We start from the raw sequence: 15,142 nt of genomic DNA, 5'->3' as shown, positions 1-15,142 counted from the left end.
GGTTTTTGGCACAGCATACAGCGCAAAATTGTCAGTGAACATAAATACTTCTATCAGACAAACCACCCTGTCCACAGGAAGCTGGACATAATCAGTCCTCTGATGCACACCAACTGGAAGTGTTTTGAAGTATCACTGTTTCTATTCCTGTTCTCACTTACTAGGTTCCCTGTTCATATTTAGGCTACGATTTTATTATCACAGTTTGCTACATTTCAAACAGACCAGGTAACTTTCTAGCTTTGGTGATATTTAGGCTCAAAATAAGAAGAAACCAAGCTAAATAAGAATAAAATTATTTGTGTTAATGGGATTACTGATGCACTGAAGTTATGGAAAGAACTACTAGACCACACTGAATACATCTGGAACGCGAAAGTGCTGCATCAGTGGGAAATACATTTTGTATCCTCAGCTTACTTTGGGATTATTAAACCATGGATGTTTTGTACAGTTATTTACACAGTCCCGTGATGTAAGAAGCTTTCTATTAAATCTGTATGCGTAAAGTTTTGGGATGGCAAGTAAATGTAACATACCCCCAGATACCAGAATATTAACTTTGTGGAGGGAAGTCTGTGCTACTGGTTTGAAAAAGTAATGAAGACTGAACAGAGAGTTCAAAACCCTTCTTCAGATGACAATCACACAAAATCTTGTAGTCTTAAACAAGTAAGTTGCTTCTCTCAGAAAGACTTTTCCTGCTTTCAGGAACACTAATAGCAAAGTCTTTGAGTTTGAGCAAATGTGACTAAGAGCATGTATCCTAAAAACATATTCAGTGAACAAAGATATGTTTGCACAGACATCATCTGCTTGTAAGAGGAATGCATCTGGGTTGCATAAACACGTCACATCAGCAGGTATCTGAATTAAGTTATTTTTGTACAAAAATGATGAAAAAATCCCACCCTCTTCCACATTAAAACCCCATTAATCAATTACTTTTTTACCACATCTCTTAACAGCTTTGAGTATAGTTCAGGTAATCAAACAAGTTCTCTGCAATAAAACTGACTGAAAACATTTTTCTGGTAGCTTAAATAATCTAAATAATTATTCTCTTTTTTCTTTTTAAGTTGAAACTACCTAAATTCAATCCTTGACCTTACTGAGAATTTAATCACCTAGCCAGCTAAAAAAAAAAAGGCTCACTGAATTATCTTCCTTCACTGAAACCAAAATTACCACAAACTCTCACAGCAGCTTTCTGAGATGTTCCAATTACCAAACAACAGTCAAGAGAAACTGCTCTGCTAGTAAGCTCCCAGGCAGCACCTTCTGAAAGATGGATGCTTTAGAGATGACACGAAGAAGAGAAAAAGGAGAATTTGAGAATGGAAAACTATTCATTATAATTATTCACGCTATAAACACTGCATGCTAGCCAGAGCCCCTATGCAATTTGGAATGTACCTGATCATCATGTTTATTCACACCTGAAAGGATATTTGTTTAAAAGATATTCCCAGCATGAATCTCTGAAGACATCCTATTGGTTTGCACAGTATTTAATTAAATGACAGACAAAAATAGACATGGTGGACCTAGCTGTGAGAAAAGCAGAATGTAGACAGTAAACAAGAAAAAAAAAATTGAATAATTTCCAGGCAAAGAATTCCTGTGTTACTTTTTTTAAACATATATCTATGTTTGCATATAGCACAATTCATATCTGCTTGAAACAAAAAGAACAGTGCATAAGTAACTGAAACACCAACTCAAAGGAATGTCTATCACACTCTGGATTTGGCCAACAAAGACGACCATTTCCAAAGATCAGACTAAAGCCCACTATTAACATGTGGGAATACTGATGACCAGTAGTAACAGGGTTACTCGTCTGTCACAGCTACTGAATAACAAATGAGGCTGTCAGAAATAAATTATTGTGAATTGAAGCCATGCATTTGGAGTTGCAATTGTGTGTAAACAAGGCAAACTTTAGCTGGGACTAGTTGCTTCTGTAAGCGTGTATCCCTCAGAAGGGAGTATGCTAGATAAGGAAGAGATTCTGCAAGAAACATAGAAGAAAAACTTAGATAAGAACAAAGAGCTGAGGTTGGAACCCCCTCTCTGAGAATTTTCCCTCTCATGTAAGTGGCTACCTAATTTATTTAGGGGTAGACCAAAGAAACCACAAATCAAGGTATGAAATTTAATTTAAAGTCAACTGGAGAAAGCTCCATTTTTCCAAGTAGCATGGCTTAGAGTGAAAAGTGACAAACATTTTATTCTCAATTACACGTTTCTCTGTGGTGACTCTTGCAGACGAAAAGAACAGTTGCCAGGACCTTTGCACAAAGATTCAATTACCACTCGAAAAGAAGAAAGTTCTAAGCTTCAGTAAAAGAACTTTAGGTCCTGAGTGACATAGTCTTTTCCATGGACAGATTACTATATACCCTAAGATTAAAAACAATGAAATAAAGCCAAAACGAGTGTATTAGAGAAAGGAATTAAGACTTCTCACACACCGGTTTCAAAAACAGGTCCAGTCAGACAATAGAATCCATATTCAACGTGTTCTGATCGCAGCATTTCATTTTTTCCATGGCAAATCACCACCCAAAGGCAGCTTCAAGACAAACGGCCCAGCATATAACTACAACTTCTTCACGCTGCCACCTGGTGGGCTTTAGTGACAACACCATCCACATGTCGCAAGAACGCAACCGAGGACCGGGATTTTCCATCCAATTTCCCCCAGTGGAGAGTTCCACACTCATCTGGAGGTTTTGCTTTCCCACTTCCCTCCTCCATACCATGTCTACTGAGATGCAGAACCCATTTTCAGTAGTATGTTTGTTTCTGCATGACTACAAAAAGTACACCACCATGCCTGGAGTAGAAACCCACATATCACCAGTTTCATATTTGTCAAGGTTGCACCTCTGCTCTCATGATAAAGGAATACTATTAGCCACACTAGATTTCCTCCGTACATGAAGCATAAGTCCACTTTCATAGTTAGGTTTTCTTTTGAGGTGCTGCAGTTCTAGACTAGCTAGGCTTTCAAATGACTCTGTTTTTCAGACGTGCCTTTCTTCCCCATCATGTCATGTTAGAGATTAAGTGCAAGTGAGAAAGATCAGTATCATTTCTATTTTGTCCATTAGAAAGAATTACAGTGTGTATGTTTTGGAAGGGGATTCCGACACAGTGAACGGCCTGTTTTGTGATGTATATGACTTTCAGACATTATTTTTCCCTTCCTCAAATAAAAATTAATGAAAGGAAAAGGTTGTACCTGTATATAATCTCTCCAGCTCTTTTCTCGATCAACTTTTTTTTTTCTGCAAATGGACAAAAGGGTCTTTGATAAAAAAAGCAAAGAAACCTTTTTCTAACACATTCAGTTAAAAATCACTAAATAAATCACTAAATATATCACTAAATAAAAAACAAACAAACAAAAAAAATCCCAAACAGGCAACGTCCCACAAGCAGTAGCAGGCCCCCAGGCGAACAAACACAGCAGCTGGCAGTGACCAAGCAAATAATTCAATACAACATAAACATCCATTAAAAACAAACCCCAAGTCAGAATTTTTTTTTTTCCTGTTTAAGGAAGCATCAGGAAAGAAATCATCTACTATTTGAAAATCTAAACCAAAGATCAGGAAAAAAACCCACACTTTCTCCCCACTTAACTAGCCAGCTTGGTTGGCCACTTCAAAAATCTCGTATCACTGGTAGTTAACCAACCATGTAATTCTAATTTGTTATCACAGAGCAGGTACTGTACATGCTTATTTAGGCCATCCACATGACAGGGTAATTTGTAGTTATATAATTTCATGGTAATTATAGTTGGAATTACTATGTACAAACTGGGCATTTCCAATGTAATTACCAAAAACCAGAGGCTCGGTATTGACATGATTAGTAGAACCCCTGCAAAACAAAGTATTATGTAAGACTGACTTGGAGGTTGTTTTTCCCTCCTCCTTCAGCTTTGTAATCAACAAAGAACAAAAGGGCAGAAAGCCCGAGACTGAAGCCAACATTTTTTGGTGTGGGTGGCACTTACCTCCCATGAGCTGATTACAGCTGCTGATCTTGCCCGCTCCTATTTGTTATCAAGGATGACAAAATTTTTAAAAAGAATTTTGATGGATCAAAATATGTTTTTATTTTAAACCTTAGTTTTTCAATTTGAAGACAGAGACCAGTGCTACTACCCTTTGTTCTGGCATATTTGTTACTACACAGTACCTGGTTTCTACTTTTGTCACAAACACAAGAACACAGCTGTAGCTGTGTAAGCCTCAGGAAAAAAGCAGCTTTAGTATTTGAGATCGTGAACATGTTGCTAGCTGTATCTGCCTCATTTATTTATAAATGGTCCAAGAACTAAAGGCCTGTTAGGCTATGCCAACTCTGTAAACTGTTTTTCCTGAGTTATCTTCAGTTCACAGTTCATGGTCTCATTTGGGAGAATTAATTCAGGGAATCTACTCACATGGTTACAGTATTTGAAGCCCAAAAGATGGTGCTGTCTTCGCATGCTGTGGTGGTTAAGCCTTTGTATCAACATCTGGAAATTAAGCATGGGCACATGCAAACATGCAGAGTATCAATTCAAATGTTCCAGTAATACAATCAATAAAAATAAAAAATAAATATGGGAAAGTTTATAACTACCTCAAGACAGTGAAAGACTGAACAAGAAAATTCATGCAAACAACAAAGTATTTTCAAATTATGCCTATTAGGGACAGAGACAAGATACCACGTGTGTACCTTCAAGTCCCATCAACAATGAAAAAAAAAAAGTTGGCATAAATGAACTTGAAGGCAGCATTAAACTGGAATTATTTCACTACAGCTCCTCAGCACATACAGATATTCTACCATACTCACCATGACACACTGTAAATGTATACCAATGGCTGCAGCCAGGGAGCCAAAATCTGTTAAGTGTACTTAGTCAGAATCCTAGAAAACTAACAGCCAGGGAAGACTGAAGGAGTGATGAGGAAGCAGCAGCTCCTCAAGGACATTTCAGCCAAAGCACCTCATTCATGCATTTGTTTGTGGTACTAATAGCGTGGCCCATGTTATTACAAGTAGTTTTTAATCAAAAATTAAATAGTGGGAAAGATTCTCTACCAGTGAATACTTTGAAAAATATTGTAATGCTCAATTTGTTTGGTACTATAAAACAACAACAACAAAAAATCACATACCCTTGCAACTGAAAAAGAAAGCCAGCTGGCTGGGAGGAAAATGCTACAGGAAGGACACAATTCCAAACGAGAAAACAAGAGATCTTGCTAAGCACTGAGCTCCCAATCAAAGGATGAAGATGGGGGCGCAGGATGCTGTGCTGCAGGTGGTTCTGCCCTAGTTCAGCAGAACTGGAAGTTAGTTACAGCTGGTTTCAAAACTGACAGTTGAAAGTTGCCCACAGCGAACTTTCTTCCCTACTTGAATTCCCTTAGACTTTTCCTGCCTATATGGTTTTCTTCTCCTTGATCACGCTCAACCTGCAAGATTCAACTTTCTCGCTCCAGAAGGAGCTGCTAATATTTTGGCAATGCAGCATAGGGTGGGAAAGATAGAGAGAGGCCTACAGGCAACATTCACATTTAAGTTACTACATAAAGGAAGAAGAGGGAGAGTAAGCAAGGTGGCAGGATGCTTTCCAGCACTGGACAGATCCTTGAGCAACCAGTTTACCAGGCCTCCAGATTACATTTCAGCTGAGAACAGAATGTAAAAACTTCTTCAATATATAAACATTAAACCTCTCCAGTGTGGAATTACTGCTCTAGAACGTGGTAAACCCAAGCAAACTGCTGTGTGCAGGTCTTCCCACAGGGTTTTACTTTGCTGTGGAATGGTTTATGTAGTGGGGTGGGGGGGAAAGGACCCTGGTAACTCATCAACTGCTAAACTGAAACCCAGTGTTATGCTGGCTACCACATGTTAGCAGCAGCACAGAGTTTCCTAACTGAGGAATTAGGCACAGAAAAGTAACCAACAGATTGCTACCACTTACCAAGGGTTTGGACTGCCATTCAAAACAGGCCTTGTATGTTGGGTCCGAACCTCCCTTGTTCTTAATGACCCTATTGTCTAGATCATAACAGCAACAAAAAACCCTAGAAGCTCATCTTTGTTATGATTACAGCCCCAATTATATTGTTTTTACATAAACCTGAATAGAAATAATTAAAAACCCACAGTGAAATGAAGCAATAGCTCGTTACCGGGCAGACCCGTAGACAGGAATTAACCACTGAGGGAAGCCGCACCGCATACACCACCATTTCCCAGTCACGGTGGTGCCGGCGGGGGGAAGCTGAAGGGGCTCTACGCACGACACGGCGTAGGCAAGAGGCAAGCCCCTCACGTACAGGAGCGGCCGCCGCGGACGACCGGAGCGGAGCAGGGCCGGGCCGTGCCGCCCCACTCGCCGGCCGACAGCGCCCGCCCTGCCTGCCTGCCCCCTCAGGGCCTCGCCTCAGCGCCCCCGCCAGGCGGGCAGCCGACGCCGCTGATTGGCTAGCCGCTCTCGGTGGCGGGAAGGCCATCTGCCGCCCTGGTTTGCAGCAGGCACGAGCGGCGGCGCGCGGCAGTGAGCCCCTGGCGGGGGGGGCGGGCCGACGGCAGCCTGCGGGGGCTCCCCGCAGCAGCCGAAGCTGACAGCCATTTCCCCGGGGAGGGCCCCGGCCCTGGCGGAGGCCGATGTGTAGGACCGTACGGGGAAGGCGGGCACGGCCTCCCCGCACCAGGCTTTTACTTTTAGACTTTTTCTACTGTATGCAGGCAAAAATTCCCTGGGAGATAACGGAGACCAGCGCTATAAATATAAGAATATTCCCGCTGCTTTTACGCTCATGGTGCTACTACACTGCATTAACTCTTTTATTAAAATCATATATACAGAGGAGTGAGGAAAACAAAACCAATGGGCAGCACTGTTGCTGTTCCTATTAACAGCACAGGGAATTGCACAGCCTTTGAGAGAAGAGCAGACTCCACAGGGAACAGAAGGGCAAGCTGGGAGTGGGATGTGGGGCCCTGCACCTCTATAGTCTGCCATCACATTTCCATCCTAGCTCCAAAGCTATAGCACCCTTCGATGAGTCATAACCTATCTACCATGCAGGGTTACAGCACCCGTATATTACAGCAAAGCCTTCCATCCAACAACTGCGGTTGCAAAACAGTGACCACTTGGTAAACAGCACTGCTTACAGTGCCTACACTCAACCCCAAGTGCTCTTCTCTTTTCCTCCAGGCCAAATTGACACCTAGCTAAGAGTTTGGATTCAAGGTAGGTTTCTGAACGTCATTCAGTTCACAGTCTTAAAATTAAATGACAAAGTATCATTTCTTTTTTAACTGCTATAGAGACTGCTATCATAGTTTCAGTCACAAAGGCCACTTTTCAACTGAGGGACATAACCAGCCTTCCAACAAGCAGCAGTTGGGAGCTGCCTACATAGGAACTGTGTATCACCTACCAAGAGTTTGGCAGAATACTGTGTCTTCCCTACTGACAGAATGACACACAGGAGAGGTCACCCCTGTACCCAGGAAAACCTTAAAGGGGAACATAATGGAACTGCACCTGTATTTCACTTGGGAGGCTCGAAAGCTGTCAGAACAGGAATTCATTTTCACCGTCAGTATTACCTGATTAAATTCTGTCCCTGCAGAACCACTTGCTCAATCTCTAGCTAAGGGAAAAGTAAAGCTTTATTTCACACCTGAAAAAAGACACACACCAAAGCTGTAAAGTTCAATAAGTTTGATTGCGCCTACAAAGCTGATTAAGCAGCTATGTCAGAGCAAAACTTGGATCTCTTGACACCCAGACAAACAACTGCCTCTTCTAGACCTGTCCTCTGGGACCTGTCACTCACTGACCGATTGAAGAAACTCCCAAGCTTGCCACTACAGAAGGGCTTGACTCCTTTGGAAGAGAGGAACCCCAGACAGCAAGTGCATGAGTAATGCTGCTCATACGGCTATGGAAACATGACAAATTCAGATGGTATTCTCTAGTAAGGAGCTGAATTGGTTATCTCAGAGTCCTTGCACAGGAAAACATGCTCCTTCCTTGGCCAGGCTCCTTGACAGTACTCCTGTCTTGAAACACTCACACATGATAAATACTCTCAGAAGTTAGTTTACTTAATTTCCTTTTAGAACATAGCTTGTTAGAACAATTTCAGACTTTAACTGCTCAGCATCAAATCTACAATTCTTGATAAAAGCAAGCTCATCTGCCTCAGTATTTATCCGCTGAAGGAGATTTTTTTCTTTCTTTTTTATCATCCCCCACAATGACTTTCATCTACGTTTCCTGCGGACACCTCTTGTATAACAAGTGTAGACAGCCACCTGCTCAGATATCGTACCTTTCCCTTTCCTGTTTACGCTACTACTACTCAGAGAAAATGCCTGCCCATACTGCCACAATAGGATGTTTGGTCAAAAAACCTAGCCTTTAGCAGTAGCAGAGAGCTAGGATCCACAAAGATTTCTCAAATTAGTGCATCTCTGAATAAGGCATATATTACCCAAAAAGAATAGAATTTTGTGTTAGTAAAGAAATCTCATACTTCTTCAGTGTCACATCAGCATGCTTCCTTTTTGCTCACTATCATGTCAGAATCTCACCCTGGGCAATAGGTAAGAGCAGGGAAGACTGCTGGTGGGGAAGGGAGGGGTGGTCAGTCAGAAAGACAGGCTGGATGCTTGCCTTCATAGGGGTTTGATAATCCCAGACTTCAGCAATGCACAGAGCAGCACAAATATAAGAATTGAAGATGAAAGCACAAAACAAACATACACACTCCTACTGGGATTTCCAGGAGGACCGAAATGAATGCTTCTATGGGAACTGAGACGACTTGCTACAATTCTGGACTGGTATCTCACAGCAGCTAGTTCTTTTCAGTGAAGAGTACACACATGCATATATTACTTTATCTTTTTCTTTCCCCTTTTTATTCTTTGGTTTGAGTTCCAGCCTACTGGAAAAGCATTGTACAATACCCCTGCTGCACTACAAGTCTCCTTTTTCATTCAATTAATGAGCCATAAATAACACAATGAAGGTGTCAACAAAGAGTGTAATTTATCATAACTTGTCAGAGGGACGATTCTTAGGAGGAGAACGCTCATTCGCAGTCTGGTGTAACACACAGATTTATTCCTCACCTAGTACCTCCCTCTACTCCCTCAGCCTGCCAAAATTTATCTTATGCTGGAACGCTCACAGGTGCACTGCTTTGACAAATATGCTGTGAAGTCTGGTATTCATCACAGCCAAGCCTTTGTTGGGAAGGAGGCAGCAAGAAATAAATTTGTTTTAGAAAGAAGGTGCTTGTGATTCAGTGTGCTCAGGGGTATGGGGAGAGGCAGACAGGCTCATTATTTTTAACCTCTGTGTCTGCAAGAGAAGAAAATGAGGTAATGTAGTTGATGTGTCATTACAGTCCCTGACTTCATTACTTGCTGTATGGTTAAACAAGCACCTAGCTAATTGCTACTACTGCAGTCTTACTTAGCCTCATTTTTGACTCACACTTGCCTACAATAGGTAGGACAACTGATGGCTGCTAGTACATTCTACTGAGGGAATTTTTCTCATGGCCAAGTCCTTTACGTAAATGAAGATTCACCAGCTCAGAGGCTGTTCTTACAAAGCCTAACTGGATATGAAGCTGCTAAAAGCTTTTTTAGATTCATGAGGCAGCACTGTAAGGCAGTACACTGAGAAAGAGGAGATTCTTTAAAACAATAAGATTCAGAAAAGCAGATAGAGGCTATGCTGGGGGAAAAAAGTTAAAACAATTACATTGTTCCAGATTTACACCACTATGGTATTACACATCAAAGCATTAACTGTAGATTAGTGTCTTCCTTGACAAACACAAAGTGCAACATTTACAGGCCTGAAACAGAGACTCACAGATCCAAACTGAAAATTTTCAGCATGCAAAAATGAGGGCAAATTCAGCCTGCACCTGAATTTAACATCTGTAAGAGGGCATGCTGCCTATAAATCCTCCTGACTGGTTCAGAAAATTATTATTGTGAACAACTATAGTTGGCATTCTGAATACAAACTGGCCCAATTCTACCAACAGTGGGACTGAGGGTAGTTTGAAAATAATTCCATGTTAAAGTACTAATACAAAAATCCGCCGAACTGTCATACTGGAGTGATATGTGCCTGCCCATTTCTGAGTGTGATACAGAAGGAGAAGCAGAAAGCTCAACAGTGGAACATAAAAAAAAATAATTAAAACAAACAACAAAAAAAGGCAAACAAAACCCCCCACAACCAACAACAAAACAAAACAACCCCCCCCCAAAACACAACCACCAGAAATAACCCTGATGTAAAAGAACTATCTGCTGATAAGAAATAAGTCCAAAGCATTTTATTCCTTGGTCTTTGGACTGACCAAATTATTTTTTTGCCAAGAAGACAGAAGCTATTTAAGACAAGCTTGACAGTCATTATATTTCTTGAGATTATTTCTGAGCACAGAGCTAATTATTTGGTCTCTGGAAACTGAATTGCTAAGGATGGATCACACAGATTTTAGCAATTTCACTGAATAATTTACTTCCCTACCTATTAATACTGAAAAGTGAGTTAAAAATAACGGTTTATTTATGCACAGAATGCTGACTGTTCATAACTAGTAAACAAGTCTGTTAGATACATACACAAGTATCATCATCCTGCTCTATGAATAGGCATATTTCTGCTTTTATGGCAAATCACAATTGGTATCTTCCCCAATCCTGAAAGTCATGCTAACACCAGGAATCAGTTTAGGACTTCCTCAACCTAACCTATTATCCTACAGGTTTGAAAAGTCAGTGGGCTCCACCATTTCCCCCATTCTTCCACCTCTCTGAAGGGTCCCTATAGAGCATGCAGCTTGCAAGCAGAGGCCCTTCCACATCAAAAAGGTCAATTTACTTTAAGCACTGAAAACCTTATAATTTAATACAGTTCTGTTAATTTTTGCTTTTGAGGTTGACTTAGTGCTACCACAGTGTTTTTCATAAAAGAAAAAAAAAAGGAAAAAAGAAAACTAGCTTTGTAGTGGCTGTAAAATCCAAGCACAGAGAAAGACATGGGCAGCTATGAACCGTACAGTTTCAAGAAACTTTCATCTGCCTTTTTTGTTTTCCTTAGAAAAATAAATAAGTTTTGAAACTTGGAACTGACAGTATCTTGGTTCAAGAAATACCTAATTAGCACAACAGCAGCAACATGCTAAACAAATTAACTACTGTAGGGTCACAGTGGCTTCCCACTGACACTGATCCAAGCAAGCATTGTTTTGCTTTGTTCCGAAGGTTGCCCTGGTCTGTTCAAGTCTCCACTCCTGCACATAATTTACCACCGTTTTCCTACAAGATAGATACTGCAGGCGTTGTTCAACATCAGAAATACTTTTTAAAGCAATTAAATCAAAGATGTTTGGATGTAGCTCATGGTCCTTACCTAACACAATTGGCAGACAGAGTTTCTGGGGTAAAATATCTTTCCAGTGACACAGGAAGAGCATCAGCTGCTTATAGACCCCTGATAATTCAGTGCTAGGCTGTTTTCACCTCAGTCCTAGCATTATTTGCAATATTTGCGCATGGCACATGTATGAATAAACATGTGAAGGATATGTACAAATGCCTGTAAGAGGAAAAAAAATTATCAGTATTCGAAGAAAAATCTTTTCCATCAAAACACGGTATCTCTCAGCCCCCTGTCAAATATAATTAAGGGGAGCACACGCACAACACATGCAGGGCTTAAGTCTCAGCACGCTTGACACAGCTCTGGAGGTGGGTGGCAGAACTAGCTTTAGGCCACTTTTCTGTTTTCCCTGATCATGGTGCTGACAAGTCCAAACTGACTCTTGCCAGAAGTTACAGTTGTGGCTGGCATGAAAACTAGAACAGTATTTTATGAAGAGTTGGAAAATACTTTCCATTCCGTACTGGAAGACAGATAAAAGCCTTGAGAATTTTGCAAAAGTACTACCTTAGAACAGTTAACAGTCTAGTAGCTTAAGCAGTTACCAGAGACAAGGGTGCCAAATCAGGCAGAACTAGGACTTGAACTTCACCATCCTGATCTCTAATGGCTAAAAGCTAGAGAGTCAATCGCCACATATTTTGGCCTAGTGGACCATTAATCATTATTTCACATGGGATATCCCCAAAATGAGACTGAGAGATACCAGAGCTTGTATCTTCTGTGTTGATTTAAGCACACCTGTCTCTCCCACACCCCAGAAATCTTGCTGGCCATCCTTCTCAGGTGATGGGATTCTACCCTCCTTCCTGGTTGCACAGCAGTGAATGTTCCTTGTGGAAATACTCAAATTCCCTTTTTAGGCAATGGATGTGGCATTTTAGTTAAGACAAGGTCTGCACCTCAGGCTCCAAGCTGAAAAACTTTTAAAGTGGGCTTTCTTGCACCTGTAATATTCTCAAGTGTACTAAGAAAGCTAAAATGTATTTAAAAATCTAAATGGTATTTACCAACAGAAACGTTTTTATTAGACCACAGGTTATGATACGAAGTCAGTGCCTGGCAATCAAATATTGTCTTATTATCTCAGAATAACATTCTAGGTACACTGACCTGCAGGGGGGTTTGGGGGTGCGGGGGTGGGGATAATGATGATCACATTTGCAAGAAAAAAAAAAGTGCATTTATACACAGTCATTTATTTATATATATACACGACAGGTAATTTTCTAAAAGCTGAAACTAGCTCCTGTACACATGACTATCATCTTTGCTTTCAGCTCTCTGTATTTGAACTCATCTTCTGACTTCAACACAGCAGGGACAAATACGTTTACTTGTAAAACAAAGCCAGATCTCTTTGGAGGTGGACACAATAATCAATCCACTTGCCACAGAGGCAGTAAGTGTTCATTTACCATTATATGACCTGTAACAATACATATTATGGCTTTTGCCAGCAGGAGTCTTGCCAGATGCAGTACACCACAACTTTTTTAGCAGTCAAAACCATCCTTTGCAACCTTTTGTTTGCTGTTCATTAAGGTGAATTTTTAACAGCAGGGTGCAAGATTAATTCTAAACGATAATGCTGATGCTACTTCAGGTCAGAACTTAACTTGCTATTCACAAACCCAGAAAGTGTGCTTTGTAATATCTCAGTTACTGATAGCCTTGGCTGCAGTGACCACAATATGGTGGAGTTCGGGACCCTGCTGAGTGTGCTGAAGGTCAGCTCTAAGACAAGGATCCTGGATTTTAGAAGAGCAAACTTCAGTGCACTCGGGGCTCAATTGGGAGGGATTCAATGGCAAGCTTCCATGGAAGACAAAGGTGCTAGTGAGTGCTGGGAATTCAAGAACTCTCTCGTGGAAGCACAAAGCCAATTTATCCCCTACAAAGGAAAGGGAAGTAAGCAGAGCAAGAGGCCCCCATGGCTCAACCATGACCTCCTGGGTCTACTCAAACCCAAAAGGGAAGCATACCAGAGATGGAGAAGTGGAGGATTATCTGCCGAGAGCTACAAGGGCATAGCCAGAGAGTGCACAGACGCAGTTAGAAAAACAAAAGCCCAATTTGAATTAAAACTGGCTGTAGACATAAAAAATAACAAGAAAGGGTTCTTCAGACATGTCAACCACAAGCAGAAAAAGAAGGAAAACATAGGCCCACTGTTAAACGGAAAAGGACAATCAATCACCAACGATGCTGAAAAGGTAGAGGTCCTCAACACTTTCTTTAGCTCTGTCTTTACCAGCACTGTTCGGTCCCAGCTTTAGGAACAAAATTTCTGGTTGAACCAAACACCGACCCACCATCAGTGAAGGAAAAGTTAGTACATGAATTACTACAGGAGCCTGACCCCCACAAATCAATGGGCCCTGACGACATCCACCCGAGGGTGTTGAGAGAGCTGGCTGACATCATTGCAAGGCCACTCTCCATAATCTTTGAGAAGTCATGGAGAACGGGGGATGTCCCAGGGGACTGGAGGAAGGCAAATGTTACCCCTATCTACAAGAAAGGCTCAAGGGAGGATCCGGGTAACTATAGGCCCATCAGCCTTACTTCAATCCCTGGGAAAGTTATGGAATGAATCCTCCTGGGGGCCCTCACAAGTCAAATGAAGCATGTGATTGGGAAAAGCCAACATGGCTTCACTAAGGGCAGCTCATGCTTGACAAACCTGGTAGCCTTCTATGACAAAGTGACTTGCCTGGTTGACATGGGGTGGGCAGTGGACATTGTCTACCTGGACTTCTCCAAGGCCATTGATACAGTCCCCCATACCCTCCTCCTGGAGAAATTAATGCATTATGGCCTGGACAAGTGGTCTGTGCAGTGGGTGGGGAACTGGCTGACAGGCCGCACCCAAAGGATGGTGGTAAATAGCTCTTTCTCAAACTGGCAACCTGTCACTAGCGGAGTCCCCCAGGGATCGATATTGGGCCCAATGTTATTCAACATCTTTATAAGTGACCTGGGTAACGGCATCAGGTGTAGCCTGATGAAGTTTGCTGATTACACCAAGTTGAGGGGGGAAGTAGACACTGCAGAAGGGAGAGCTGCTCTGCAGGGAGATCTGGATAGACTGGAAGAGTGGGCCAGCAAGAACCTTATGAAGTTCAGCAAGGAGAAGTGTAAGGTCATGCACCTGGGAAAACATAATCTGGGAGTGCAGCACAGACTGGGATCCACCTGGCTGGAGAGCAGCTCTGTGGAAAGGGACCTGGGCGTCCTGGTGGACAGAAAGCTCAACATGAGCAAACAGTGTGCTGCTGCGGCCAAGAAGGCCAACAGGATGCTGGGTTGCATCAAAAAGGGCATCGCCAGCAGAGAGAAAGAAGTCATCATCCCACTCTACTCAGCGCTTGTCAGGCCACACCTGGAGTACTGTGTACAGTTCTGGTCCCCCCTATACAAAAAGGGTGTGGACAGGCTGGAAGGGGTCCAGAGAAGGGCCACCAAGATGATCAAAGGATTGGGGAGCCTGTCATATGAGGATAGGCTGGGAGAACTGTGTTTGTTCAGCCTTGAGAAAAGGAGGCTCAGAGGGGATCTCATCACTGTGTACCAGTACTTAAGGGGTAGCTACAAAGAAGATGGAGACTCCCTTTT

At 42.0% G+C, this 15,142-nt stretch overlaps 1 protein-coding gene and 1 long non-coding RNA gene across 3 annotated transcripts in view; both read right to left on the bottom strand.

The window, feature by feature from the left end:
* Nucleotides 1-15,142, bottom strand: part of RORA (RAR related orphan receptor A) — a 390,738-nt gene that overhangs the window by 220,493 nt on the left and 155,103 nt on the right. The gene's annotated exons all lie outside the window — the stretch shown is intronic.
* Nucleotides 4,466-6,292, bottom strand: LOC142060234 (uncharacterized). Its single transcript, XR_012661665.1, has 2 exons — nucleotides 6,219-6,292; nucleotides 4,466-4,540 (listed from the first exon to the last, which is right to left on the bottom strand). It is a non-coding gene; the product is annotated as an uncharacterized LOC142060234 (long non-coding RNA).

Source organism: Phalacrocorax aristotelis, chromosome 7, assembly GCF_949628215.1.
Source record: "Phalacrocorax aristotelis chromosome 7, bGulAri2.1, whole genome shotgun sequence".
NCBI classification, from domain to species: Eukaryota; Metazoa; Chordata; class Aves; order Suliformes; family Phalacrocoracidae; genus Phalacrocorax; species Phalacrocorax aristotelis.
Note: the sequence above shows the minus strand (reverse complement) of the source record. Positions and strands in the feature narration are given on the sequence as shown.